At 47.9% G+C, this 27,027-nt stretch overlaps 1 pseudogene; it reads right to left on the bottom strand.

Moving 5' to 3' along the window:
• LOC116629098 overlaps positions 1 to 24,456 on the bottom strand; it is a 35,186-nt pseudogene extending 10,730 nt beyond the window's left edge.
• Positions 24,457 to 27,027: the final 2,571 nt, after the last annotated feature.

Genomic DNA, 27,027 nt, shown 5'->3' with positions numbered 1-27,027 from the left:
AAATTGCCAGGATCAGCCATCTAGTGAGTGGCTGAGTTGGGAATGCAAGCCCAGGTTTGTATGATGCTAAAACCAATGCTGGGCTCTCAGTGCTAAGCTATGTGACTTATCCATAGGACCCTGTTTTTTCTTCTGGATCTCAGCTTACATTAGTCTAAAGTGGTGCTTTATCTACCTCAAAGGAATGGAGGGTGTTAAATGAAATGATTAATAGAGGGTAACAAGAAAGCATTTTATACCTTTAATGCCCTAACATTTTAATGTAAACATGAGAGGTTATCTGGGATTCGGTTCCTATTCATCAGAGTCAGCATCCATGGAGGCAAGGGTCTTCCTCCCCATCCCAAGGAGGGTTGGGATTCTGCCAACACTGGAGCTCTGGCCCTTGCTGAGGCCTCCTGACTTGGTGCTTCTGGGGGTCAGAGCTCCAGACAGAGGCAGCAAGTGCTGGAGCCCTTTCTTTCCCTGGTGATGTTTCCCAAGGGTCACGTGAGACACACCCAGCACACCTGGTTCCAGTTGGGAAGACCCGAAGCACTCTGGGAGAGTGGAAGGGGACCCAGACAGAAGCGGGGATATTGTTGACACAGAGAAATGCAGCTCTTCCAGCAGCAGCCCCAGGACACGAGGCAGGGGTGAGGGCTGCAATCAGTGTGCAAAGGCGGGTATTGGTGTTAAAGGCCAAAACTGGGCTCCTGATCAGACATGAGGGCTAGGAATAGTGTTGGCTTTAGTCATGAAGTCAGGGGACAGGGAGTGGAAGATTCACGGAAACACCCGAGCCCCACTTATCTTTTCTTTCCTGTTGATTGAAGTTGTCAATTATGACCCCAACGAAGAGACTGAGTGTGAAGAAGCCACCAAAAATGATGAAGATGATGAAGTACAAGTACATGTACACATTGTCCTCCCACTTGGGCTGCAAGTTCACCTGTGAACAGACAAGGTGAGGCATGGGGAGCAGGTGGGTGTATGTTTGTGTTCATCCCTGAGACAAGAACCTGGGTGTGGGTGGGTAGTTTATTCAGGAGTCAGGAAGCAGGACTGAGGGAGGGGGAGGGTAAGCATGAGAAAGGCCAAAGTGGCTGTTGATAAGCAGGTCATCACTGGGGGGCAACTGGCGCTCTAATGAAGTGAGGTTGGGGTTCTCCAATGAAATGTGCAGAATGCACCTCAGAATTGTACCTCTAAGGGATTGGGAAGCTGGAGCATTTATCTGCAGACTCCCCAGACTTATCTGTGAGGGTTGCCCCTGTGGACAAGGCACTGAAGAAAGTCAAGTCTCAGAGAACCAGAAGCACAGCATGGGAGTGAACTCAAGAGGTGGGCCGAAGGTATCAGGGGAGGGCATCAGCTCTGCCACAGCAGCAAAGGGTCTTTCCTCAGCAGCACCCATCTCCTCCCCCGGCTGCCATGATAATACCCTTGTTGTAGCCACCACCCCGCTCCTGCCTCTGCCCAGGGAGTGCCCTCACACACAGTCCTGGAGAGGTTATCTGACATTTTCCTCAATGGTGAGCAGGAGAACTTGAAAAGCCCAGGGAGTGTGCCTGGTAGGGGTAAAGGTGAGGTTGGCTTAAACATTCAATAGAGGGCCAGCTGGACACTGCTCCAGGGAGGGATAAGGCCAGGCTGTTGGGGGACTGCCTTATCTGGTACCAAAGCCACCTTCAGTCCATTTCAAATAGACTGATATGAGTGGGATGCACCGAGGGGGAGGCAGAAGGCACAGCAGGCTGAGACTCACATCTTGGGCATCCACAGCTGCATACACGGTGTCCATCCAGCCTTTAGAGGTTGCCTGGAAACAAGGAGCGGAGGCCACTCAGTGTCAGTGCATCGTCTACACTGAACTCCATTTTGATTCACTTGTCTGTTTTTCTCATATATCATGGGCCCCCTGGAGGCAGTTCTCTATATCTGCCAGGGCTAAGCACAGCGCCTGGCCCACCACAGCTACTCAGGGATTATTTGTTGAACCAATGCATGAACAAACAGTGGGATGTAGGAAGGTGTGGGTAACTGCATGACAAATGTATCAGCAATTGCATCAACACCTGATTGGATGAAGACAAGGTATGGATGAACAAATGGGAGTGTGAATATGTTTGCCTGTCATCACCACCAGCATTTTCTATCATTATAATAGACCTGGAATACAATTGTTACTGTCTAGGAGAGGATCTGCAGTAGAAGACTGAACAGGGGGCTATATCGTGTCTATTTTGTACAAATAGTGAATTCTAAATAATCACCTGGTACAATTGCACTGCAGGTTCATCCCTTTATTCTATGCTGCCAGCCCACACTTGTCTAATTGTACCACTATGACATTGCTTTCATGGGTAAAGCCCTTTAGCCTCATGCTGGTCTGTAGGAATAGGTAGTGACTTCAGCTCACACTGATTGCTACCCCTTGCAAAGTCTCTACATAGCAACTTCTGGAAGACACCAGACCCTCCACATTATCAAGTAGCCAAAGGAAGAGACATGGTTGATCTCCAGACTTAGCACTTGCAGAAGTGCTAGGTAACCCATTGCAACATTATCAAAGTTGACTTTCACGTTGACCTAGAAGAAGCTGCCACTGTGGTTCTGATCTTTATAGTCAGATATGTTATTCACAATAGACAAAGGCACAAGAGAAAAGCATCCATTGGTTTTCTTGATACACTGCCTAAACTTCCCCTCAAAGAAGATCACACTGATGATGCTGAAGATGAGCCAGAAGATGAGGCAGATGAGGAGGACATTCATGATGGATGGGATGGCACCCACCAGGGCATCTACCACCACCTGGGGGGAAATGCAAAAGGATCTGGAAACCTTCATGCTGGATCCCACTTCTGTCTACACTCACTTAGTCTGCTTCATGAGCCAGTGGCCTTTGGAAGCAGCAAGAGAAGTTGATTAATTAGGGCAATAACTCAGAAGACTGAGAGGCACTGGGCAGCTGAAGATGGGTTTAGATCTTCTCCCTAAACATTCTGGGCAGATTTAAGGTCTTTTCCCAGGATTGAGGAAATGGATGAACTTACAGTACACACATGCTCTTTTAGCGGTGTGAGTGTGTGTGTTGTGCTGGGACATACAGACTTCTAGGACCTTGCTTTATTCTCCTTAAATGCTATTTTAAAAGGGCTTTTAAAAATATAGTTCAAAGTATGCCTCGGTCAAGAATCAATGAAAATCGAAATCCATATTCACAAACTTGCTTATTTGTAAAGCAGCAACCTAGAGATAAAATAAAACAAATTTCAAATGATTTCAATCATAAGTTCCTAGTGTTTGTGAAGGTACAAGTGAATTTTTAAAGTCCACTTTTGTTTTTGAAGATAGGATGTCTTCTTTGAGTCCATGGTGGAAGAAAGCAAAACCTCATTTTCAGTAGAAGGGGAGGGGGACAAATTAGCAGTCCCTTGTCCCCCCAGTAATTCAAGGTCCTGGCTTGGGAGCATTCCATCGTGAGGAAGACAGTGAAGGCAGGGTGGAGGTGACAGTGATGGGCAAGGAAAGGGGTGGTTGAAAGGGAAGAATCCATAGGACCCCATGACTACGTTTTGTTGGAGAGGATGTATTCCAGTGGATGGTGGCCATGGTCCTGAGCTGATGGTGCCACCACCTTTAGTGTCAGAGAAAAGGCTCACTTGTCTTAGAAAAGTGAAAGGTTTGGGGTGTTCTGGAGATTTTGGCAAAAAGGACAATTGGCAGGGGGGAAAATGGAGGTAGGAGATGTTGAAGTGGGATCACTTCACTATGAGCGGGAAAGTGTGAGTCTGAGTGCTGATAGACATGATATTTGAGTCGAGAAGGGAAAGGGACATGAAGGAAAACCAGAGCAGTAGGACATGGCAGCACAACCAAAGTCTCAGCGGGAAGCGAGGACCCAGAGCCCACCTGTTGGGGTAGGCCCAGAGCTCAGGTTCAGGGGCATGGAGGGCATGGGAGTGGGGAAGGGGTACCAAATTTTGCAGACCAGAGCAGTTTGGAGATAGGTCTTACTTGCATACTTTTGAATCGAGACAGAGCCCACGGGGGCCTCAGGGCACGGAGGGTCCGAAGGGCTTTGACAGATGCACATCAGAATACTGCAGGATTTTCGCTATAAGGCTTGTCAGGCAGATCAGAGTGCAGGCAGAGAGCAAAAGCATTACTCTAGGTTCCAGAAGGTCCTGGTAGAAGGAGACAGGAAATCCCTCCCATGCCCTACTCTGTCCAAGCCATCATCCTGGCTTCCATCTTATTTTGAACTCCAGTGCAATGTCTAGAGAGAGTTCAGTCTCTTTCCCTTATTAAAGATTTCATTCATCACTTCTCTGAACCTCTGGGAAAGAAAAACTCAGTCTTCCACATCACCACGCTGTGGTGTGTGGGTGGTCAAGCTCCCAATGTATTATATCAACCTTCCTTTTCCCCTCCAGAGGCACCAGCCAGACTTCAACAGCCTGGAAACTCTGACTTTCAGAGACTTGGAGAGATGCTTTCCTTGGTGGGGGTTATGCTGAAAGTCTATTTTGAAGAATGCAAAGTGAGTCTCAATTGTATCTGCTCAGAAAAGTGGAGGGCAAAGAGTCCTAGTCTCGGTGGGGTTTAGTTCCCCCTCAACCCCTGATTTTTGTGTGTGTGTGTGTGGCTTTGGGTCAGTGCTCTGCTAGTCCAGGTCATATTTTCCCCTTGTATAAAATGAGGGAGTCAAAGGAAGAGTGAGTGGTATGGGTCCATGAAATCCAGCTTTGACAGATGGCTGAGATATAATGACTGGGTTGTGATGCCCTGTTGGTCTTCTTTTAAAGTGTTGAACCAAAGACTGTAAAGGACACAAATTGACATGGACAAATGGTCACACCTTCCAGGATCTTTGAAGGTGCCAAGGTAGTACCTTACGCATAGGCTTGAGCTTGCTGGAGACTGTGACCCAATCCTGGAAGATCCCAACTGCACCATGACTGGTGGGCTGAATTCAGGCTTAGCTTATCCTGGCAGCTAAGTGGGGAGGTACACCAGACCTTCAGAAAGGAAGGCGTTTGGGTGCTAGAGCCTCAAACAATGTCTAGTCTCTGAATGGGTGGCTTATTCCACCAGGACAAAGAGCTGGAATCGAAAAAAAAAACCCTTTCTTCATCCAAGCAGGGCTCTAGACACCAGCAGGTGGCACCCAGCTGTCTGGCTGACAGAGGGTAGGGAGGTTTGGGGCCAGTTTCATGCTGGACCCTATTCAGTCTTTTGCTCAGCCCCTTGGGAAGGCTGCCTCATGTGCAAAATCTATAGTTGGAGCGATCAGGGTCTGGGGTCTCTCCATCAAAGCCCTCCACCCAAGCCCAGCTCCACTCCCTCTGCTCAGCTACTACCCTCCCAACTGGTCTCTAGTATTACATCCATTCTCCAATGCAAATTTGATTATAGTCATGTGTGTCTCTTACTCCCAGACTTCACTCATGCTTTATCACCCTCAGGTTAAGTTCCAGATTCCCTAGCCTATATTATGTAGCTGCAGACTGCTTTTTTAGCCATGTTTCACTCATATATTCTACCCAATGAAATTGTTCCCTAAATATACGTGTGTCTGTACTTTTGCTCAGGGTCATCTTTTAATTAAAACTGCCTACCCCGGTCCTCTTTGCACTTCAATGCTCCTGCTCATTTTCAAACCCACATTTAATGTCATTTCCTATATGAAGCCTTCCCAACTACTCCACCCCCACAGGCTCATGTCTCTGTGTCCCTAAGACACTAATTATTTTCAGCAGTGCTCACCACATCCCCCCCCCCCCCGCATAATAGGTTTATTTCTCTTTGTGTGTCTTATCTGCTGAAAGATTATAGCACAAACTCCTGGAGATAGGGAGTTTTTATTTCTTGGCTTCTGCCTCTTCCAGAACATTTCATAAGACAATCCTATATTCAGTAGTCATAAATAAACATTTGATAAATTTAAGAAAAGAAAAAAGAATGTGGGGATGGATGAGAGGAAGGAGAGAAAGAAGGAAGATGGATGGAAGGATGGTTGAAAAGAATAATGGATTAAAAGATACAAAGATGAATAGAACAGGCAGTTGAAAAGAATAATGAAAGAAAGAAGAAAGATAAAATATGGAAGTATAGCATAGTGGATGGATGGAATGGATGAAATGGAGAAGAATGGATGGCTGGGTAAAATGACTGATGGATGAATGGAAAGAGAGTTGGATAGAATAAATGAATGGAAAGGATTAGAGAATGGATGGAAGGTTAATTGGTTAGGTGGAGGAGTGGAAGGAAAAGGGATGAATGGGCAGATGGGTGGAAAGAAGGTAGGATGGGGCATCTGGGTGGCTCAGTCAGTTTCGGGCCTGCCTTCGGCTCAGGTTATCCTGGGGTCTTGGGATCGAGCCCAAAATTGGGATCCCTGCTCAGTGGGGAGTCTGCTTCTCCTTCTCCCTCTGTCCCTCCCCCCTCTTGTGTACATGCTCTCTCTCTCTCTCAGATAAATAAAATATTTTAAAAAAGAAGGAAGGATAGGTGGATGGTTAAAGGAAAAATGGGAAGATGGAAGAATGAATGGCTAGGAGAATGCTTCGATCAAAGGTGCATGAATGAGTGAACAGAAGGTTAGATGATTGAATAGTCAGAAAGGTGAACCAAAAGCTAGAAAGATAGAAGGATTAAGGACCAGTTGATGGATAGATGAAAGGAAGGTTAGGATGAATGGCTAGGCAGAAGAGAAGAGAGAAAGAAGAATGAGAATGGATGGAAGGAAGGAGAGGACTGACAGGATAGATGGAAGAAGTAAAGATGAATTTATGTTTAGAAGAAAGGAAAAAGGAAGGGTGAATGGCTGCATAGATGGAATGAGGGACATGTGGAAGGAAGGATGGATGATCAGAAGGAAGAATTAGGAGGAGGATGGATAGAATGAGAGTGAGCATTTAAGGTGATCAGGACCTAAACGAGTGAGACATATGTAGGTAAGAACGACTGTGCCCCTAACAGGGGTGTGAAGCCAGAATAAAACACTTTTCCTTCATTTATGAATAATTATTTTATATGCACAAAGTTGTCACCTGTGACTCAGACTTCAAGCCTCACAGCTAATCCCTGTGGTACAGTGTCCTGATGCTATCAGCACGTTGGTGTCAGGAAAGAAGAGCATTGAGTACACAGACCGGCTGTGGGGGAACTGCAAGCATAGGGGGCTGGACAGAATGTTCTGTGCTGGACCCCATCCAGCGTCAGGAGGCCAGCACTGAATACAGACACATTTCCTGACACCTCTGATGTGCAGACCTTGGTCCTGGTGGCTGCTGGAGTGTGGGAGGCAGAGACGAACCCAGCATGAGCCTCCCCCTGCTTGTGGGGACCCTCAGCAGTGCCACAGTGAGCAAGTAACTCAGGCAGCCATCCTGCAAAGCCAAGAGGGCAAAGACCTGGACAGAGATAGAGGATCATCATGGGTAGGATGAGGGAGAGACTGACCACTCTTGGCTTTTGGGGGTTAGGAAGGCTCTTAGGAGATTTCACTGAGGATGGTCTCCTCACAGCAGTGAGGAATCACAGTCTAGCATGTAGGAGGCACTTGGTCAATCCCCTCGTGCAGTGGTAAGTGGCCCCAGGTTAGTGTGAGTCTGAACACATGTGCTTCAACTCAGCATCTCTCCAGAGGGACTCTCTGTCCCTTTTAGTGTCACTGGGGAGAAGCTGGTGGGGCAAGCTCAGGGATTCTCAATCTGGCTGCACACATATTGGACAATGCCTAGGAGCTTTTATAAGATACTGATGCCTGGGCTCCACCCAGGACCAGAGAGATCTGAATCTCTGGGAGTAGCAGTGTTGGTTCATTGTATTTTTCAGAGCTCCCCAAGTGATTCTAAATTATAGCCAGGGCTGAGGACCACTGAATCAGCAGGTGGGAAGATTCTCTGGACTGTGCAGTCCTCGGCTCCCCTCGGTCCAGAAGCCCTGTCAACGGATGCAAGGTCATGAGACCCTTGAGAGCCTCACGTGTCATCATGCTTTGATGTAAAATACAGAGGGCAGTCAGTGGTCTTCTGGATGGAGGCCTAGGAACTGAGGACTCACCTGAGCATCACCACGGTGCCAGAATTGTGTACTGTCTGATCTTACCATTCACCAGTGTGCAGGCTATTCTCAGAGACCTTGCTAAGTGCTCAAGACTTTGGAGGGGCCCATGAGGTGAGGCCCCAGCTTCCTTGTGCTAGCTGCAGCCATCCGCCAGAGGTGAGGACCCCAAACCCCATGTGTGCGAATGAGCCACTCAGGTTCACAATGAGGAAGTCCAGCCAGCACTGGGCATTGGTGAAGTAATTTTTGAAGCCATAGGCCACCCATTTGAGTAGCATCTCGAATACAAAGATAAATGTAAACACCCTGTCTCTATATTCCAGCAAGGCCTTCACTGTGGGCTTCTGGTCAAGGTGATGGTCTTCAAAGGCCTGGATGAAAGAAAGGGAGAAGAACGGTCATCTGCCTGGACCCACAGCACTGGTGCCCAGTGATAGGGAAGGACCCCACCAGCTCTGCCCTCAGCCCCTGGGAGGACTTTGGGTACCAGCTTGCCTGTATCATTTTGTTTTCTCTGTTTAGGGTGTATGTGTGTGGGGTGGGGCTCAGAGGGATAGTGGAAGAGGCACTGTGACATACCAACCAGGACCCCCTAGAGCCAACGGGACATGCAGCCCGGCTTACTCTTTGCAGGGGAGCCGAAAGCAAGGGAGAAAGGAAGCCTTCTCAAATTGGGGCTTCGCAGCAAACCAAAGCGATCCTAACAGCGACTTGGTTTAAAAATAAAAGCATCAAAGGATGTTCACAGGCAGTTCACAAAAAATGAAAGTAAGAATTACCCATGAACCTCTGAAAAAGAATGTTCTATCTTACTGGTAATTAAAGAAATTCAAACGAAAAGAAGATGCCCTTTTTCTCTTACGAGATTGGTGAAGATAGAAAAGAACCAGGGCAAGGCCAGGGTTGCTGTGGCTGTGGGGAGGTGGCTCCTCTCATACCTGACTGGGGGCTGAAAACCAGGTCAGTCTTTTGGGAGACCAATTTGGCAAGAGGACTCAAAGGTTTCAGGAACCCACCGATTCTGCCTTCAGGAATTTAGCCTAAGGACATTAGATGTTCTTGGTGCCCCCCCAGAGGCTGCGAGGTTGGCTGCTACCAGCTGGCGGATGCCCCGTTTTCCTGAGGACCTCCCTGAGCTGAGGGGAACTGCCTCCACCTGCAGAAATGCCGAGGAGGTTACATGCCTGGTCTGGGGGCAGCCGCAGCCAGTGACTGCCCCCTCTGCCTCAAGGTGGGACCGCTCTGTGACACCCTTTATGCTCCATAGCTCCTGCAGCATCAGGCTGAGGTGGACTTCGTGGGAGCTGCGTCTTTTAGCTCCTCTCCTGGTCCTGCCTCCCTCACGGGCTCCACCCCAGAGCACGCCCTCCACAAGCTGCCTGCCCAAGAATCCCTGCTTGGGATTCTGCTTCTAATCGGACCCAAGACAGGAAAGAAGCCAATGTCCTCACAGGAGTGGACATAGGCTATTCAGTGCTTATTAGAAGGAAACACCCGGCTTATTTACATCAATGGTGGTGCATTCCCGTAACGGAACGCACTGCAGCCGCTAAGTCGGATAGTAGGAGCATATTTACTGTGAGAACTTACTGAGAAATTACAGAAGGCATAAATGTGGTTTCAGTTTTGTAATATTTATGTATTATATGCATAAGAAAGATGGGAAGGAAGTATACCAAAATGTTTTCAAAGTGAGATTCTGAATGATAGGAAAATGGGTGATATTTTTTTCTTTGCATCTTCCCATAATTTCCAAGTTTTTGTTTTTTTTTTTTTTGCACTTTACTTTGTCAGATGAAAACTCATTTTATTTTTAAGTACTCAAAGTAAAAGCATAAGGAAGACGACATTTGGTGCCAGCCTGTTCAGTCCCTTGGGGAAGGAGACTGTGGGGGGGGGGCGGTGAGAGCCCAGCAGCTGGTGCGGGATCTGTGCCCCCTGCTGGGAGGGAGGGGAGCAGCTGGGGTGAGTGGAGTAGGGGAACAGAGAGAAAGGAAGGAGCAGGGAGTATGGAGAAGAGAAATGAGGAGAGGAGGCCCATGGGGAAGGACAGGAGCGGAGGAGGTAATGAGGGAAGCACCTTGTCAACAGCAGATGGGACTATTGTCCTCATCAAGGAGGACAGGAAAGAGGGGAGGGGAGGGAGGAATCAGCACCGAGCCCCCTCTTGCCGGGCGATGTGGCCGGTGCCCCAGAGCTGTACAGAGCAGGCTGGGGCCGGGGGCAATCGCCGCCCTGTGCCCAGCAGTGGGCCCCTTCGGATGCTGCCACCCCCTCCCCCTCCCCCGTGGTGGCAGAGCAGCCCTGTTCCCAGAGACTCTCTTCGCCCTCGGCCTAGTGCCATTGCCCACCTGGCCACCCCCCTACCCCAGATCACGTGGGCCATACACTGAGCGGTTTGGGCAACCTTCATGGGAAATCTGGTGTTTAAGTAGGTGCCCAGATATCCAGTAGATTGTTTTTAGGGAGTAAATGACACATGAAGAGCAAAACAAGTGAAAACACTTGGAGCCATGAGTCAGGAGTGAGGGCTTCTCCTTCCCCCTTTAACTAATTAGCTGAGACCCCAGGCAGGCCCCTTCATGTCTTTGGGCTGTGACTTCCTCATCCATAAGAAGCAGACAGCTGGGGATGACAAGTCCCCTCCTGTGTCTACAGCTACCTTGGTCCACTGGGAAGATTAGTGGAGATTGTGCAGGGAGCGTAAGCCATGGTGCAATCAGAAGCATCCTCCCTTGTCCTACAAAGCTGGCCACCCAGCAAGGGGCTAAGGAAGTGGCTCCTAAGTCAGAATTTCTATGCCTGTAAGGCCTTGTTACTTAAAGTATGGTCTTTGGAGCTTGTTGGAAATGCGAATTCTCAGGCCCCACCCCAGATCTGATTCAGAATCTGCCTTTTAACAAGTTCCCCAGGTAATTACATTTTGAGAAGGGCTGATACAATGATTTGCTGTGAGCTTTGAACGAGTAATAGCATTTGCAAGGGGCTTGATAGGACAGAAGGATGGCAGTCTTTGCACGGGGCCTTCAGAGAAGGCCAGCGTTTGGGAGGCCGGGGGTAGAAAGCCAGGGGTTTCGGGATCAAATGAGGGCAGAGGTAGGTTTTGCTACTGACAAGCTGGGTAAACGTGGACAACTGCCTCAGGCCCTTTGAGTGTCAGTGTCCCCATCTGTAAAGTGGGCTGCATGCCCTCACTGCTTGAAGTACTTGCAGCCAGGTTTAGCAGGCCAGGACACGGGGACCGCAAGCACCACCCTCCCCTGCTGCTAAGAGGAGCCCGTGTGCTGGGGTGCAGCTCTCCTGCTGGCCATCGGCTGGGAGCTTTCAGGCTAGGACTCAGGGGAGCTCACTGCTCCAGCTCCTGGGCCTTGGAATTGTGGGAGACCGATCTGGAGGGCTTTGGGGCAGGGGCCCTGCCTCCCCTTACCAGAGACCCACTGCTGAGCAGGATCATGAAGATGATGAAGCTCTCAAACCAGCTGTGCTCCACGATGGGGTAGCAGGCCTTGCGCACCTGCCAGACCATGGCCCACGGAAACTTGCTGGCGTCCACTTTACAGCAGGGACATCGGCGAAGGCAGCCTGTGGAGAGAGGTGACTGATGGTGAGGGATGTCCCCCTGGGGAGGGGGGAGCATTTTTGCTCTAGCCCTGTTGGGAAAGCATTCTGCTGGGAAACCCACTTGCCACCCCATAGGAAAGGAATTCTCTGGAATACGAGAGAAGCTTCACCCCTCTCAAGCAGCCTCTCGATCCTGCCCTTCGGGTGTTCCTCCCTACCATTGGTCTCACCCACTCTCCACTCCTCCCCGAGTATCGTCCTTCTTGGAGAGGATACTGGTAGCCCCTGTCCTATGCCCACCCATTTCTGGAAGCCTGACAAGCTGCGGGGCCTGGGCCTAGTGCTGCCTGAGGGGCTAGGCTCTGAGCCCGTGCTCACCTGAGGGGCCACCGCATGGCTGGGATGGGGCCTGGGTCCTGTCCAGTCCCGGGTTGTGTGGAACAGGAAACTCAAGGAAGTGTTGTTGCCTTTTTTCTTTTTTTTTAAAGATTTTATTTATTTATTTGACAGAGACAGACACAGTGAGAGAGGGAACACAAGCAGTGGGAGTGAGAGAGCGAGAAGCAGGCTTCCTGTGGAGCATGGAGCCCGATGTGGGGCTTGATCCCAGGACCCTGGGATCATGACCTGAGCTGAAGGCAGACGCTTAACGACTGAGCCACCCAGGCGCCCCTGTTGTTGCTTTTTAATGTATGGATTTTTATTATTGAAGCCCCAATGACTTTCATAGTGTGAACTGTATGTATATCCCCTTACTGCAGGTGATCTAGTGAGAACACAATGTGCCTCTCTATTCTAAACATGGAGGGAAACCAAGAGTCAGATGTATTTTCTGCTTTTAGAACAAGATAGGGTGCGTTCAGAGATCTCCTCGGGATCCAGGCAGTCCACTGTGCTGCCTTCTGAGGAGCTTGTCTTGTCCCCTCCCTGCAAGGCAGAAGCCCAGGGCAGTGAACTCGGCTCTCTGAGGGCCCCAGTGAGTCTGCACACGGTCTCTACAGGTCTGCCTGGCCGAGGGCTCTGAGATGCAGGGAGATTCCCCCCCCACGCCCCCCACAGCGATCCTTGTGTGTTTGGTGCCTCACCAGCTGAGGCCCAGAACAGTGATGCTCTCTATGGAGCCCCAGAGGTTTAACAGTGCGAGGCTTTAAACCTCCAGGTCCCTGATGGAGTGCTGGCAAGGGCCCTAGACACCATAATTACACACATAAAGACTCGCAGCATTCACTGGGCTTGAGTGTTTAATCGCGGAGCAATGGGGCAGGGGCCCTGCTGCCCTCCTGGCAGCTCCAGCCCTATAATGTCTCCAGATGAATTCAATTAGGAGTTGAAGCTGCTCTCATATTAGTAAACCTGATAGCTCGGCTAATGGACCCAAATGGTGGGGTGGGTCCCCATCCGTCACTGTCAGGCCCTTCTCTGCCTGGCCAGGGTCATGGACAAAAAATAACCAAACCAAACCAAACCAAAACCAAACCAATACCCAGCTGCTGTGTACTGAAAACTGAGTAGAGACGACTAGCCAGGGGAATCCTGAGAACGCTCTGAAGGAAACATGAGAAGGAAACGTGTAGAAGGTGGCAATCCTCGCCCAGCAGGAACCAAGTGGTTTCTGTTCAGCCCGGGGTCCCCCAACCCCATCTCAGCCCACCCTCTCCTCTCACCCTGCTGTGGTCAACCCTGCCCAGGGTCCTCAAGCTGAAGGACGCGATAACTTGGGGCATGTGATGTCTTCCTTATCTTTGCCCCACCCGGTGCCTGTCACCGCGCCAGCTCTCAGAGGCTAGGTGTCAAGTTCAATTCCTGAATTTAATGCCCTGATATTAACGATGCTAAATCTTTCTAGATGCCTCTTCCCTGTAGCTTTTCTTCAAAGATCTGTCATGAAATCACCAAGTTTCCTTTTAGCTCTTGTGAGACACTCCTAAACTCCAATTTTGCTTCCTGCCCAGTCTGCATAAGGCTGTCAGTACACTACTCACTACAGACTGCCTCTCCAGAGCACCAGAATGTTTTTGGCTGGAAAAAAGGATGTGGACAAAAGAGAGTGGGGGCGGGGCGAGGCACAGGGAAGACCTCCTCACCCCCGAGCGACTCTGACTTTCACCTGCTGGCTCAGAAACACACTTTTTTTTTTTTTGTAGTTTTTAATTTTATTATATTATGTTAGTCACCATACAATACATCATTAGTTTTTGATGTGGTGATCCACGATCCATTGTTTTTGTATAACACCCAGTGCTCCATGCAGTACGTGCCCTCCTTAATACCCATCACCAGGCTAACCAATCCCCCCTCCCCCCTCCCCTCTAGAACCCTGTTTGTTTCTCAGGTCCATAGTCTCTCATGGTTCATCTCTCCCTCCAATTCCCCCCCCATTTTTCCCTTCCTTCTCCTAATGTCCTCCATGTTATTCCTTATGTTCCACAAATAAGTGAAACCATATGATAATTGACTTTCTCTGCTTGACTTATTTCACTTAGCATAATCTCCTCCAGTCCCATCCATGTTGATGTAAAAGTTGAGTATTCATCTTTTCTGATGGCTGAGTAATATTCCATTGTATATATGGACCACATCTTCTTTATCCATTCATCTGTTGAAGGGCATCTCGGCTCCTTCCATAGGTTGGCTATTGCGGACGTTGCTGCTATGAACATTGGGGTGCATAGGGCCCTTCTTTTCACTACATCTGTGTCTTTGGGGTAAATACCCAGTAGTGCAATTGCTGGGTCATAGAGTAGCTCTATTTTAAAATTTTTGAGGCACCTCCACACTGTTTTCCAAAGTGGCTGTACCAACTTGCATTCCCACCAACAGTGTAAGAGGGTTCCCCTTTCTCCACAACCTCTCCAACATTTGTTGTTTCCTTCCCTGTCCATTTTGGCCATTCTAACTGGTGTAAGGTGGTATCTCAGTGTGGTTTTGATTTGGATTTCCCTGATGGCTAATGATGATGAACATTTTTTCAGGTGTCTGTTAGCCATTTGTATGTCTTCTTCGGAGAAGTGTCTTTTCATATCTTCTGCCCACTTTTTGACTTGCTTATTTGTTTTTTGGGTGTTGAGTTTGAGAAGTTCTTTATAGATCTTGGATACCAGCCCTTTATCTGTAGTGTCATTTGCAAATATCTTCTCCCATTGTGTGGGTTGCCTCTTTGTTTTGTTGACTGTTTCCTTTGCTGTGCAGAAGCTTTTTATCTTGATGAAGTCCCAAAAGTTCATTTTTGCTTTTGTTTCACTAGCTTTTGGAGATGTATCTTGAAAGAAGTTGCTGTGGGCGATGTCAAAGAGGTTACTGCCTATGTTCTCCTCTAGGATTTGGATGGATTCCTGTCTCACATTGAGGTCTTTCATCCACTTTGAGTTTATTTTTGTGAGTGGTGTTAGAGAATGGTCGAGTTTCATTCTTCTGCACGTGGCTGTCCAATTTTCCCAGCACCATTTATTGAAGAGACTGTCTTTTTTCCATTGCATGTTTTTTCCTGCTTTGTCAAAGATTATTTGACCATAGAGTTGAGGGTCCATATCTGGGTTCTCTATTCTGTTCCATTGGTCTGTATGTCTGTTTTTGTGCCAGTACCATGCTGTCTTGGTGATCACTGCTTTGTAATATAGCTTGAAATCAGGCAACGTGATGCTTTGTTTTCTTTTTCAACATTTCCTTGGTGATTCGGGGTCTTTTCTGATTCCATACAAATTTTAGGATTGTTTGTTCCAGCACTTTGAAAAATGTCATTGGAATTTTGATTGGGATGGCATTGAAGGTATAGATTGCTCTGGGTAGCATAGACATTTTAACAATGTTTATTCTTCCGATCCATAAGCATGGAATATTTTTCCACCTTTTTGTGTCTTCTTCAATTTCTTTCATGAGTGTTTTGTAGTTCCTCGAATATAGATCCTTTACCTCTTTGGTTAGGTTTATTCCGAGGTATCTTATGGTTTTTGGTGCTATTGTAAATGGAATCGTTTCTCTAATTTCTCTTTCTACAGTTGCGTTGTTAGTGTATAAGAAAGCAACTGATTTCTGTGCATTGATTTTGTATCCTGCCACATTACTGAATTGCTGGATGAGTTCTAGTAATTTGGGGGTGGAGTCTTTTGGGTTTTCCACATAAAGTATCATGTCGTCTGCGAAAAGAGAGAGTTTGACTTCTTCTTTGCCAATTTGAATACCTTTTATTTCTTTTTGTTGTCTGATAGCTGTTGCTAGGACTTTTAGTACTATGTTGAACAACAGTGGTGAGAGTGGGCACCCTTGACGTGTTCCTGATCTTAAGGGAAAGGCTCTCAGCTTTTCCCCATTGAGGATGATATTCGCTGTGGGTTTTTTATAGATGGATTTTATGAGCTTGAGGAATGTGCCCTCTATCCCTATACTCTGGAGAGTTTTAATCAGGAAAGGATGTTGTATTTTGTCAAATGCTTTTTCTGCATCAATTGAGAGGACCATATGGTTCTTCTCCCTCCTCTTATTAATGTGTTCTATCACATTGATTGATTTGCGAATGTTGAACCACCCCTGCATCCTGGGGATAAATCCCACTTGGTCATGGTAGATGATCCTTTTAATGTATTGTTGGATCCTATTAGCTAGGATTTTGGAATCCATATTCATCAGGGATATCGGTCTGAAATTCTCCTTTTTGATGGGGTCTTTGCCTCGTTTGGGGATTAAGGTAATGCTGGCCTCATAGAATGAGTTTGGAAGTTTTCCTTCTGTTTCTATTTTTTGAAACAGCTTCAGTAGAATAGGTATGATTTCTTCTTTGAATGTTTGGTAGAATTCCCCAGGGAATCCATCAGGCCCTGGACTCTTGTTTTTTGGGAGGTTTTTGATCACTGCTTCAATCTCGTTACTGGTTATTGGCCTATTCAGGTTGTCAATTTCTTCCTGTTTCAGTCTTGGCAGCTTATAGGCCTCCATTTCATCCAGATTGCTCAGTTTATTGGCATATAGTTGTTGATAATAATTTCTAATAATTGTTTCTATTTCCTTGGTGTTAGTCGTGATCTTTCCCCTTTCATTCATAATTTTATTAATTTGGGTCTTTTCTCTCTTCTTTTGGATAAGTCTGGCCAGTGGTTTATCAATCTTATTAATTCTTTCAAAGAACCAACTTCTAGTTTCATTGATCTGATCTACTGTGTTTCTGGTTTCTAATTCATTGATTTCTGCTCTAATTTTAATTATTTCTCTTCTAATGCGTGGCTTAGGCGTCGTTTGTTGCTTTTTCTCTAGTTCTTTAAGGTGTAGAGTTAGTTGGTGAATTCGGGATTTTTCTATTTTTTTGAGTGAGGCTTGGATGGCTATGTATTTCCCCCTTAGGACCGCCTTTGAAGTATCCCATAGGTTTTGGACCGATGTGTTTTCGTTCTCATTGATTTCCATGAATTGTTTAAGTACTTCTTTGATTTCTTGGTTGACCCAAACATTCTTGAGCAGAGTGGTCTTTCGCTTCCAAGTGTTTGAATTTCTGCCAAATTTTTTCTTGTGATTGAGTTCCAGTTTTAGAGCATTGTTGTCTGAGAATATGCGGGGAATAATCTCAATCTTTTGGTATCGGTTGAGACCTGATTTGTGACCCAGTATATGGTCTATTCTGGAGAAAGTTCCATGTGCGCTCGAGAAGAATGAGTATTCTGTTGTTTAGGATGGAATGTTCTGTAAATATCTATGAGGTCCATCTGGTCCAATGTATCATTCAAAGCTCTTGTTTCCTTGTTGATTTTCTGCTTAGATGATCTGTCCATTGCTGAGAGTGGAGTATTGAGGTCTCCTACAATTAACGTATTGTTATCAATATGACTCTTTATTTTGGTTAACAGTTGGCTTATGTAGATGGCTGCTCCGATATTGGGGGCATAGATATTTACAATTGTTAGATCTTCTTGTTGGATAGACTCTTTAAGAATGATATAGTGTCCTTCTGTGTCTCTTATTACAGACTTTAGTTTAAAATCTAATTTGTCTGATATAAGAATTGCTACCCCAGCTTTCTTTTGAGGTCTGCTGGCATGGAAGATGGATCTCCATCCCTTCACTTTCAGTCTGGATGTCTCTTTAGGTTCAAAATGAGTCTCTTGTAGACAGCATATGGATGGATCCTGTCTTTTTATCCAATCTGCAACCCTGTGCCGTTTTATGGGAGCGTTTAGGCCATTCATGTTGAGAATGATTATTGAAAGATATGAATTAATTGTCATCATGTTGCCTGTGAAGACGTTGTTTTTATAGATTGTCCCTGTAAATTTCTGTTGTAGATCACTCTTGGGGTCTTTCTCCTTTTTTTTTTTTTTTTTTTAAATATTTTTTTTTTTTTTTTTTTATTTGAGAGAGAGAGAGAGAGAGAAACAGCATGAGAGGGGATAGGGTCAGAGGGAGAAGCAGGCTCCCCGCTGAGCGGGGAGCCCGATGCGGGACTCGATCCCAGGACCCTGGGATCATGACCTGAGCCGAAGGCAGTCGCTTAACCAACTGAGCCACCCAGGCGCCCGGGGTCTTTCTCCTTTTATAGAACCCCCCTTAATATTTCTTGCAGGGCCAGCTTAGTGGTCACATATTCTTTCAACTTCTGCTGGTCGTGGAAGCTCTGCAACTCTCCATTCATTCTAAATGAAAGCCTTGCTGGATAGAGTATTCTTGGCTGCATGTTCTTCTCATTTAGTACCCTGAATATGTCTTGCCAGGCCTTTCTGGCTTGCCAGGTCTCTGTGGATAGGTCTGACGTTATTCTGATGTTCCTCCCTCTGTACGTAAGGAATCTCTTCCCCCTAACTGCCCTTAAGATGGTTTCCTTGGTTCTAAGATTTGCAAGTTTTACTATTACATGCCGGGGTGTTGGCCTGTTTTCCTTGATCTTAGGAGGGCCCTCTCTGCCTCTAGGACTCAAATGTTTGTTTCATTCCCCAGATTAGGGAAGTTCTTAGCTACAATTTGCTCAAATACATCTTCTAGCCCTCTCTCTCTCTCCACTCCCTCTGGGATTCCAATTATTCTGACATTGGAATGCCTCATGGTGTCACTTATTTCTCTGATTCTATTTTCACGGATTCTGAGTTGTTTTTCCCTGGCCTCCTCTTTTCCCTTTTTATCTATTATACTGTCTTCCAGATCGCTTATTCTCTCTTCTGTCTCAGTTACCCTAGCTGTTAGATTATCTAGATTGGATTGGATCTCATTGATAGCATTTTTAAGTTCTGCCAATTCCCCTTTTATTTCTGCCCTTAGAGACTCTATGTTGCCATTAATTGATTTCTCCATTCTAGCCATTGTCTTCACAATTGCTAGCCTGAATTCCATCTCCGACATCTTGGTTATATCTGCATCCATTTGTAAATCTGCAGCATAAGTCATAATCTCTGAGTCTTTTCTGTTTTGGGGGCTCCTCCTCCTAGTCATTCTGTTGATGGGTGTTTGAGGGAATGTATAGAGTCCAAATTATTGACCAGAACCCAAGCAAGATGCACCTGTTTTCTTGGGACCTTAGGGTTGCTGGCCTCTTGTTTTCCCAGCCTGTCTTCTGTGGGAGGGGCCTGCCGCGCTGTTACTCAGGCAACCCTGTTCCGGCGGAGTTGCCCTGCGCCCCTGTGGCGGGGGATGGGCTCAGTGGGAATCAGTCTTTGGGGCTTTTGTTCTCTGGCGCCTTTCCCTGGCGGCTTTCCACGTCTCTTCCGCGAGTCAGAGCAGAAGAGACCGTTTCCAACCCTCTGCCTCAGAGCAGAGAGACCTCAGTCTGTTCTTCAGTGAGCTCTCCAGGCCACACCGTCTCGTTTCTGTCCGTGCTGCTATAAACTGCAGCGTCCTGGGTTGTGCACCCCTCCGCAGTGCTCCCAGTCCTGCCTCCAGGTCGGGGCATGTCTCTGCCCTTTGTGCTTCTAAAACCGCCAGCCGCTCCCAATTCGCGTGCGCGCGACTCTGCCGCTCATGGTCTCCACCCCGGGGGTTGCAGTTCACCTGACCCGGCGCACCAGGTTTCCGACTCGGAGGCTGCAGTTCGGGTGCGCGCGACCGTCGCTCTGGTTTCTGTCCAGAGGGCTGCAGTTCACGTGCACACGACCCCGCCGGTCTGGTCCTCCACCTCGGGGGCTGCCCTAAAGTCCTTTCCCGACGCTACCGGTCTGCGAGTCTGTGCTCCGTCTGCAGCGCGCGAGGCTGACACTCACCGGCGGTGTAGGATCCCCACCGCCAGGCACCCTCCCGCCGCCGTTTATCCTCCGATATCTGCCCGCAGGATCACGGCTCTCCGCTTCGTACCTCAAAACCAACTGCCTGTGATATTCTGTTTGTAGAGATCCAGATCTTCTGACATCTCAGGCTGGTTTCGTGGGTGCTCAGAGTGGTCTGGTAGATATCCAGCTCAATTCCGGGGACCAGTTGAAATAGGGTCCCCTACTCCTCCGCCATCTTTCCCCTCAGAAACACACTTTCTCCACGCATTGTCTTTTGTTCTCTTGTTTCTTGACTGTCATTTTCTTGGCACTTATTCCATCTCAGGCAGGAACGAAACACTTGACAAGCAGCATTTCGTATAAGCTTCGAAAGAGTCCTACCAGGTAGGCATTACCATTCAGTTTCAGAGATGAAGACAAGGAGATTCAGAGAGGTGGAGGATCTCGTCCTCATCACCCCCTACCCCCCATCTTGAGGAACCCCCTTCTTTCCACTGAAATTGTGCTGAACAGCCCGGAGGTTAGGACTGACCTGAACACTAGTCACCATGAGACGTTAGGTTATGTGGGCGACTGCAGTCTGAAATACCACTTTCCGAGCCACCCCATCTGCCAGCCCCTACCATCCCACCGGTCAGGGTCTGGCAGGCTGTTCAGCCTCTCCTGGGAGCTCACATACCTACCTATGCAGGGGCCTGGGCAGCAGCCTCATCTTTCCACTTCTCACCCACGTGGGAAGCCAGGTCCTCAGAGGACATTCCAGAGCCTGGGCTCCTGGCTGCCTGGTGGCCCTCACACCTCCCGACTTGCTGCAGCTGCTCCTGCTAGTGAGCGAGGGTCCCATCTGGGCACCTGTGCCCACCCTCAGCTGACTGCTTCTCAGTTTGAAGACATCTTGCACCTCATAGTCTGCCAGAGCTAAGGACCTAATCTCTGCAGCATACATACATGCATCCATACACACACGCTTGTAAGAAGCGAGCCCGGAGTCTCTCTAACCACGTCTGTTTAACTCTCGACTCCATTCCTTTTTTTTTTTTTTTTTTAAAGATTTTATTTATTTATTTGAGAGAGAGAATGAGATAGAGAGAGAGAGCATGAGAGGGGGGAGGGTCAGAGAGAGAAGCAGACCCCCTGCTGAGCAGGGAGCCCGACGTGGGACTCGATCCCAGGACTCCAGGATCATGACCTGAGCCGAAGGCAGTCGCTTAACCAACTGAGCCACCCAGGCGCCCTCGACTCCATTCCTTACAAGCTATGTGGCTTTACGCAAATAAATTCAACCTGATCTCCATTTTTCCCACCTGCAAAATTGAGAAAGCAAAATCTACTTTATTCAGTGCTTTTGATGACTAAATAGGTGAATGCTTGTACAACACTTGGCATGAAGTGCTTGGCTCAATAGATGTTAGCCATGACCATTATTACTTGTTCAGAGGTCAGAGAGGTGGCAAACTTGGCCATCTGAAGTCCCCCAAGAACCCCAAAGTAACTGAAAATGCCTCTGAGTGGAGACAGTCGTCACAGAGTTCATGTCCTTTATTCCGGGGATGGTGACGCCCTGCCCTCGGCTGTCACCCACACATATAAAATATGCATGTAAAATATGGCAGCTGATAATAGCAGCTGCTGGAACACACGAGAAGTGACAGCTGCAGGGGAAGAAGGCTGTGGTAGAGCTACGGACTCAAAGCACAGCCGTCTGAGGCCACTTAGTGGCCTGGCCATCAGCCCTGCCTGTCTCCAGACCCCACAGGGACCCCTGCCTTCCCATATTGTGCAGAAGTGTCATTTCCCTGTGACACACGACCCCCGCCGGTCTGGTTTTTTGGGAAAGGCTGGATAAATGAGTCACATAATGAGCAGGACTCCCTAGGCTTCCGATGAAGATCAGATAAATCTCGCTCTTGGACCACATCTGTTCTTAGAGGAGTCTTGTTAGCATCTCAGGCACAGAGCCTGAGTTGGGTGAAATAAGCGGGGCAGTTGTGTGAAAGACAATCCCAAGAACGTCAAAGTGGCCTGGGACTAAGGTGCTGTCCCTGCTCTCTGCTTGCCTGGGGAATTCTGACCCTTTGTTTCCAGGCCCTGCTCAAATGCCACGTCCTCCAGAAAGCTTGGCATGGTATTTGCTTCCTGACATCTAGTGCTCCTATGCTTGGCTTGCCCGGGGCTCATCCAGGCTGTGCCAGTCCTGATGTTGGAAAACCTCCTTATTCTAATTTCCCTTCTGCCCCTGTCACTCCAGCCCTGAGCCTGTCCCATGTGAGGACTCTCACCCGCCCTTGAGGGATCACTTCCTGCTGGGAGCTCCGAGCATCCTCCTCACCATCCTCCTCCAGTTCATCGGGGTCAGATTTGCCTTCGGCAATGGACAGAGAGACCCATATGTTAGGATTGGTGATGAAGTCATTGTGGTCATCCCTGGGGCCTCTGGACACTGGAAGCCCTCTGGGGCTCCCCACAGCTATATCAGCAGCAATGTGGTTCTCAGCTTTGGAGCTGGAGAGGGGGAGTTTCACCACCAGCTGGGGCTCTGTCTTGGGCAGGGCAGCAGGCAAGGCCTGGTGAAGAAGCTGCAAATGGCCTTCCTGGTACGATGGCCAAATGCTGGATCCATGCCAGGGCAACCTGCAGGTTGTTCACCTCCCTGTCTTCATCTGGAGCTACAAGGTTGTTGGCAATGAAGGAGTTCAACAGCAGGGTGAGAACAGGTTGAGCACCTGGAGAGAAGGAGTGGAAGCAAAGATGGCTCCACCAACGAGGAGCTGAGTCCCTCCATAGTCTGCCAGGTTGGCAGCCGGAGGGCAGGACAGCCACACCTGGGCCTCTCCCTGTCCACCCAACACGCTTTCCCTCCTGGGAGAATGAACATTTTGAGAGCCACTGAAGGGAGTCTTGGGGATGTCCCAAGCGACCTGCCTCATGTGGACAAGGCTTGGAAGCACATTTTCTGTCATAGAGAAGGATCACCCCTGCCAAACCAAGGGACATTCAGGGATAAGGGAGAGGAACACGTATGGGTCTGCCCTGAGGCCACTGTCATCTGCCAAAGCCCTGGGTTCTTTTCCTCACTCTGGGATCCTGGGCAATCTCCTTGCTGTTTCCAACTTCATGTTCTTCCCCCATGAGCTGGAAGTGGGGACTCCCTCCCTTTTGGAGTGGTTGTGAAGAGGAAACTACCCGAGGGCTGTAAAAGTGCTCAGGAAGGGAAACTTCCTGCCTGAGGGTTCGGGGCCCCTGTAGCTCTGCAGGCATGCTGACCTCAGCCTGGAAGAAAGGATCTTCAGCCCACCCCCTAACTCAGGAATGGGGGGGAAGGCATCTCTGGCTCCATGCCCCAGGTGGGAAAGACTGAAAAGTCTGGATTTGTTGTTTCATCTCTCCTGGTTTAGCTATCTTGTGTCTGTAAAACTCTTACAGGAAAATAATCCAAGTTGGTTGACTTTCAGGGCAGTAAGAAAGGGACTTCTGAGGGTCCATATGTCCCTCTCTAGTAGCCAGTGCTGGTGCAGCAAGGGTGCCCAGAACCACAGTGGGTGGGGGGTAAGCTGAGGACAAGGGGCCAACTAGGATAGAGAAGGGGTGCCGGGGCCAAATGGGGCTCCCCCAAATGTGGAAGTGGATTTTGTTATTGACATTGTGGCATTGGATGTGGTCCATGACCCAGCTTCTCTCTTTCATCTTGTCCCATAGTGCCCGCCCTCCTGCTCTTAGCTAGGACCTGTGTATCTTAGAGAAATCAGTCAGCTCTCACAGCACTAGAGAAAAATATCTTCTGAGAACCCCTAGAGTGGGGAAGGAAATTTTTCTTCAACGACTAACAGCTAACATTTACTGAGTTCCTGTTGTGGCCTAGACACTGCACTAGGCAATTTGCCTATGTCATCTCCTGTAATTTCATTCCCTGGGTAAGCCTCTGAGTAAGCACTATTTTCTTGATTGTAAGGAAATTAAAGCTGGAGGAGATTGTCTCTTGTGCTGGGTCTTCCAGCCTTACTAGTGGTAGAACTGGGATTCTAAACAGGTCTTTCCACCCCTCTCCTATGTGCTCACACCAGCAAGTCAAGTTACCTCCCATGGGACAGTTCTTAGAACAGCCCCACATGACTTTGCAAAGTTTGAAGAATTACAGTCTGGGAGGTATGATGGGGACATAAAAATGTGCAACCTCAAAGCTTTTTAGGATAACCCATAAGTCTCCTCCATGGCCCCCAAGACAGTGCCCCCAGCGGGGCTCAGCACTTACCACCAGGTCCCCCAGAAGCATCACTGTCAAGAAAAGGATGAGGCATATGGATTTCTGGCCAACTTCCATGCAGGCCCACATGTTCTCGATCCACTCTCCACACAGGATCCGGAAGATGATGAGGAAGGAGTGGAAGAGGTCGTGCATGTGCCAGCACGGCCATTCTTCATTGGGCGCGGAGATATTATGCCGGTTGTCCCAGTAATTATCCCCAAGTATCTGCTTGCCCACCAGAGCGAAGACAAAGACAATGATGGCCAGGATGATGGTGAGGTTCCCCAGCGCTCCCACCGAGTTCCCGATGATCTTGATGAGCGTGTTTAAGGTTGGCCAGGACTTGGCTAGCTTGAAGACCCACAGCTGCAGAGAAGCAGAGACTGTCACGTCCTGGCTGTTCTTCTCATCACCTTTCATCTCCAGTCTTGACCCAAAACCAAGGGTCAGGGAGAAGCACAAGGCAGCTCATTTCGTTAAGATGGGGGTGCTCCCAGGAAGCTGCTTTTTGAGACCTTTCTTTCTGTCATCAGTTACTCAAAAATATGACCAGCCTTCTATGGGTCCTCATGTATCAACACTCTTCAGCAACTGTGGCAGTCAGGAGTTTTATAGTGGGGTGGTGGTCTCGCCATATGTATGCTATTCTGTAGCCATAGGCTTCCTGAATGCTGGCCTATTCTATGGGGGTATGATGGAACTCACAAATAAGTGAGAATGACCAACTTTTGACTGGGAGTAAGCTTAGCCATCTGCAGGGAGATCAGGACCCACTGTATTTGAGAGGTATTGGTGAGTCATATCTTGGGGTATTTCTCATCTTGGGGCCACTGACAGCTTCTGCAACCACCACCAACTCTGAAATGGCAAGTATATGATTTCATGGACCCAGCATTCACATGTTTGTTTAGTTGGCCAACCAAAGTACTCATGTCATTGAATGCCAGCCATGCATGTGCCTGGTGCTATGTGAACCTGTGGGGTGTATGGAGAGAGATATGTGGGCTCCTGCCCTCATGGAACTAATGGCTTAGTTACAAAGAATAGGCAAAGATCCAAAAAGCCTTCGTTGTAAACCCTAACGTGCTAAGTCCCACAAGGGAGCATAAACACTATGCATATAGATATGTAAACATTTAAAAAATACATTTGTGCGGTTCTTTAGTTTGTTAGAAAGAAATATCTGGGTTCTGCTGTCATGGGTATTTATGGAGCACCTAGAAAGAGTCTGGCTCTGGCCTAGGGGTTAAGATGCAATGCTGAACAGAACAGTGCAACAATAGTTTTAGCAGCCACACAGCAGTAAGCCCCGAGAGAGGTTTAATCCTCTCATATGGGCAGTTCCATTCCCACTTCTCTTTGTGATGGGGGGGTGTGTGCAATGGTCTATGTTCACCTTAGACCCAACCTGGAAGTTATTCTCCTCATACTGGAAGCAGAGCCTAAAACACCAGTTTTGTAGACTAAACAGAGGCAGCACATAAGCCCAAACAAACACTCAGCATTGGAAACTAGATGGAACCCTTTTGCGGAGGGTATTGGGAGAATGCCAAGTTTCCTTAGCAGCATCATTGCTACAGGTTTCCACTCTCACAGTAAACTCTGGACAAGTACAAAGGCAGAGACTGAAGTAGGATCCTTGTGGGGCACGACTGGGGACAGTGAGGGACACATGGGCATGCTCACTGGCCATAAGCAAAGGGCCAGGCATTGACTCTTGCCTTAATTGAATCGAAGTTTCCACTGGTTCCTTAGTTAGTTGGGGTGGGGGTGGGGAGTTTAGAAATTAATATTAGAGTCCTGTTAGGTAGCAATTTGTTGTCCATAATTAAGCTTATGTTAAACTGCAAGCAAATTGTGTGTAATTGTCATTAGAGGGCATGAATTGAGTGATCCTCTATGAATTCTTTTGTTGTCTTTAGAGAAGGCAAGAGAACAAGATCCCTTTGCTTGCTGCTCTAGAGATATCTAGGGGCTCGGGGGCCCCTAGTGTTAGCTATCAGTCAACACCCAGTTACAGAGTGCCTGCTGTAGAGCCTCGGAATGAGCTGGCTGGCTCTTGCTGGTGCCTAGAGTGAGTGGTCCAGGAGAGCAGCCCCCTCCACCCCCACGCAATTGCTTTCTCTACACTTTGCCCAGCTTACCATTACATCAGAAAGAATTTTTTTTTAAGATTTTATTTATTTATTTGAGAGAGAGAGTGTGAGTGAGAGAGAGAGAGAGCATAAACTGGGGAGAGAGGCAAAGGGAGAGGGAGAAGCAGGCTCCCTGCTGAGCAGGGAGCCCAACGTGGGGCTGGATCCCAGGACCCTGGGATCATGACCTGAGCCAAAGGTAGATGCTTAATCAACTCAATCACCCAGTTGTCCCTCAAAAAGAATTTCTTTATAATATCACATAAGATTTATAAATTGTTGCTTTTAAGTGCTGCTGAATATTGCTTCACATTTAATTAACCATTTCTCTAGTTAATCTCAATATAAAAATTTCTATTTAGAGGGGAAAAGACTGGAAGGAAAAAAGCCAAGTTGATAATATGGACATATTTGTATGGAAATATATCCAAATATCTTGAATCTTAGAGTTAAACTTTTCTCTATATTTTCAACTTACTTTAATTAGGATGCTTTACTTTTAGAATAGAATGAAAAGTAAGTCTAAAGGTAAGTCTGTCCTCTACTGGGGGGGGTCACCATTTGGTGATGAAGTGGGCCTTATGACAAATATCAATAGACAGGGTAATATGGTAGACTATAGTGGATCCCCCTTGTGTTTTCCTTTCCATCAAAAAGTTATTAAAAATGCTGGATAGGAGTGCCTGGGTGGCTCAGTCGGATAAGTGTCTGCTTTTGGCTCAGGTCATGATCCCAGGGTCCTGGAATCAAGCCCCCGCATCTGGCTCCCTGCTCAGCAGGGAGTCTGCTTCTCCCTCTCTTTTTGCCCCTTTCCCCTCTGCTTGTGCTCTGTCTCTGGCTTTCTCTCTATCAAATA

This window comes from Phoca vitulina, unplaced genomic scaffold, assembly GCF_004348235.1.
Source record: "Phoca vitulina isolate PV1807 unplaced genomic scaffold, GSC_HSeal_1.0 scaffold277, whole genome shotgun sequence".
Classification (NCBI taxonomy): domain Eukaryota; kingdom Metazoa; phylum Chordata; class Mammalia; order Carnivora; family Phocidae; genus Phoca; species Phoca vitulina.
This window is presented reverse-complemented; position numbering and strand designations above follow the sequence as displayed.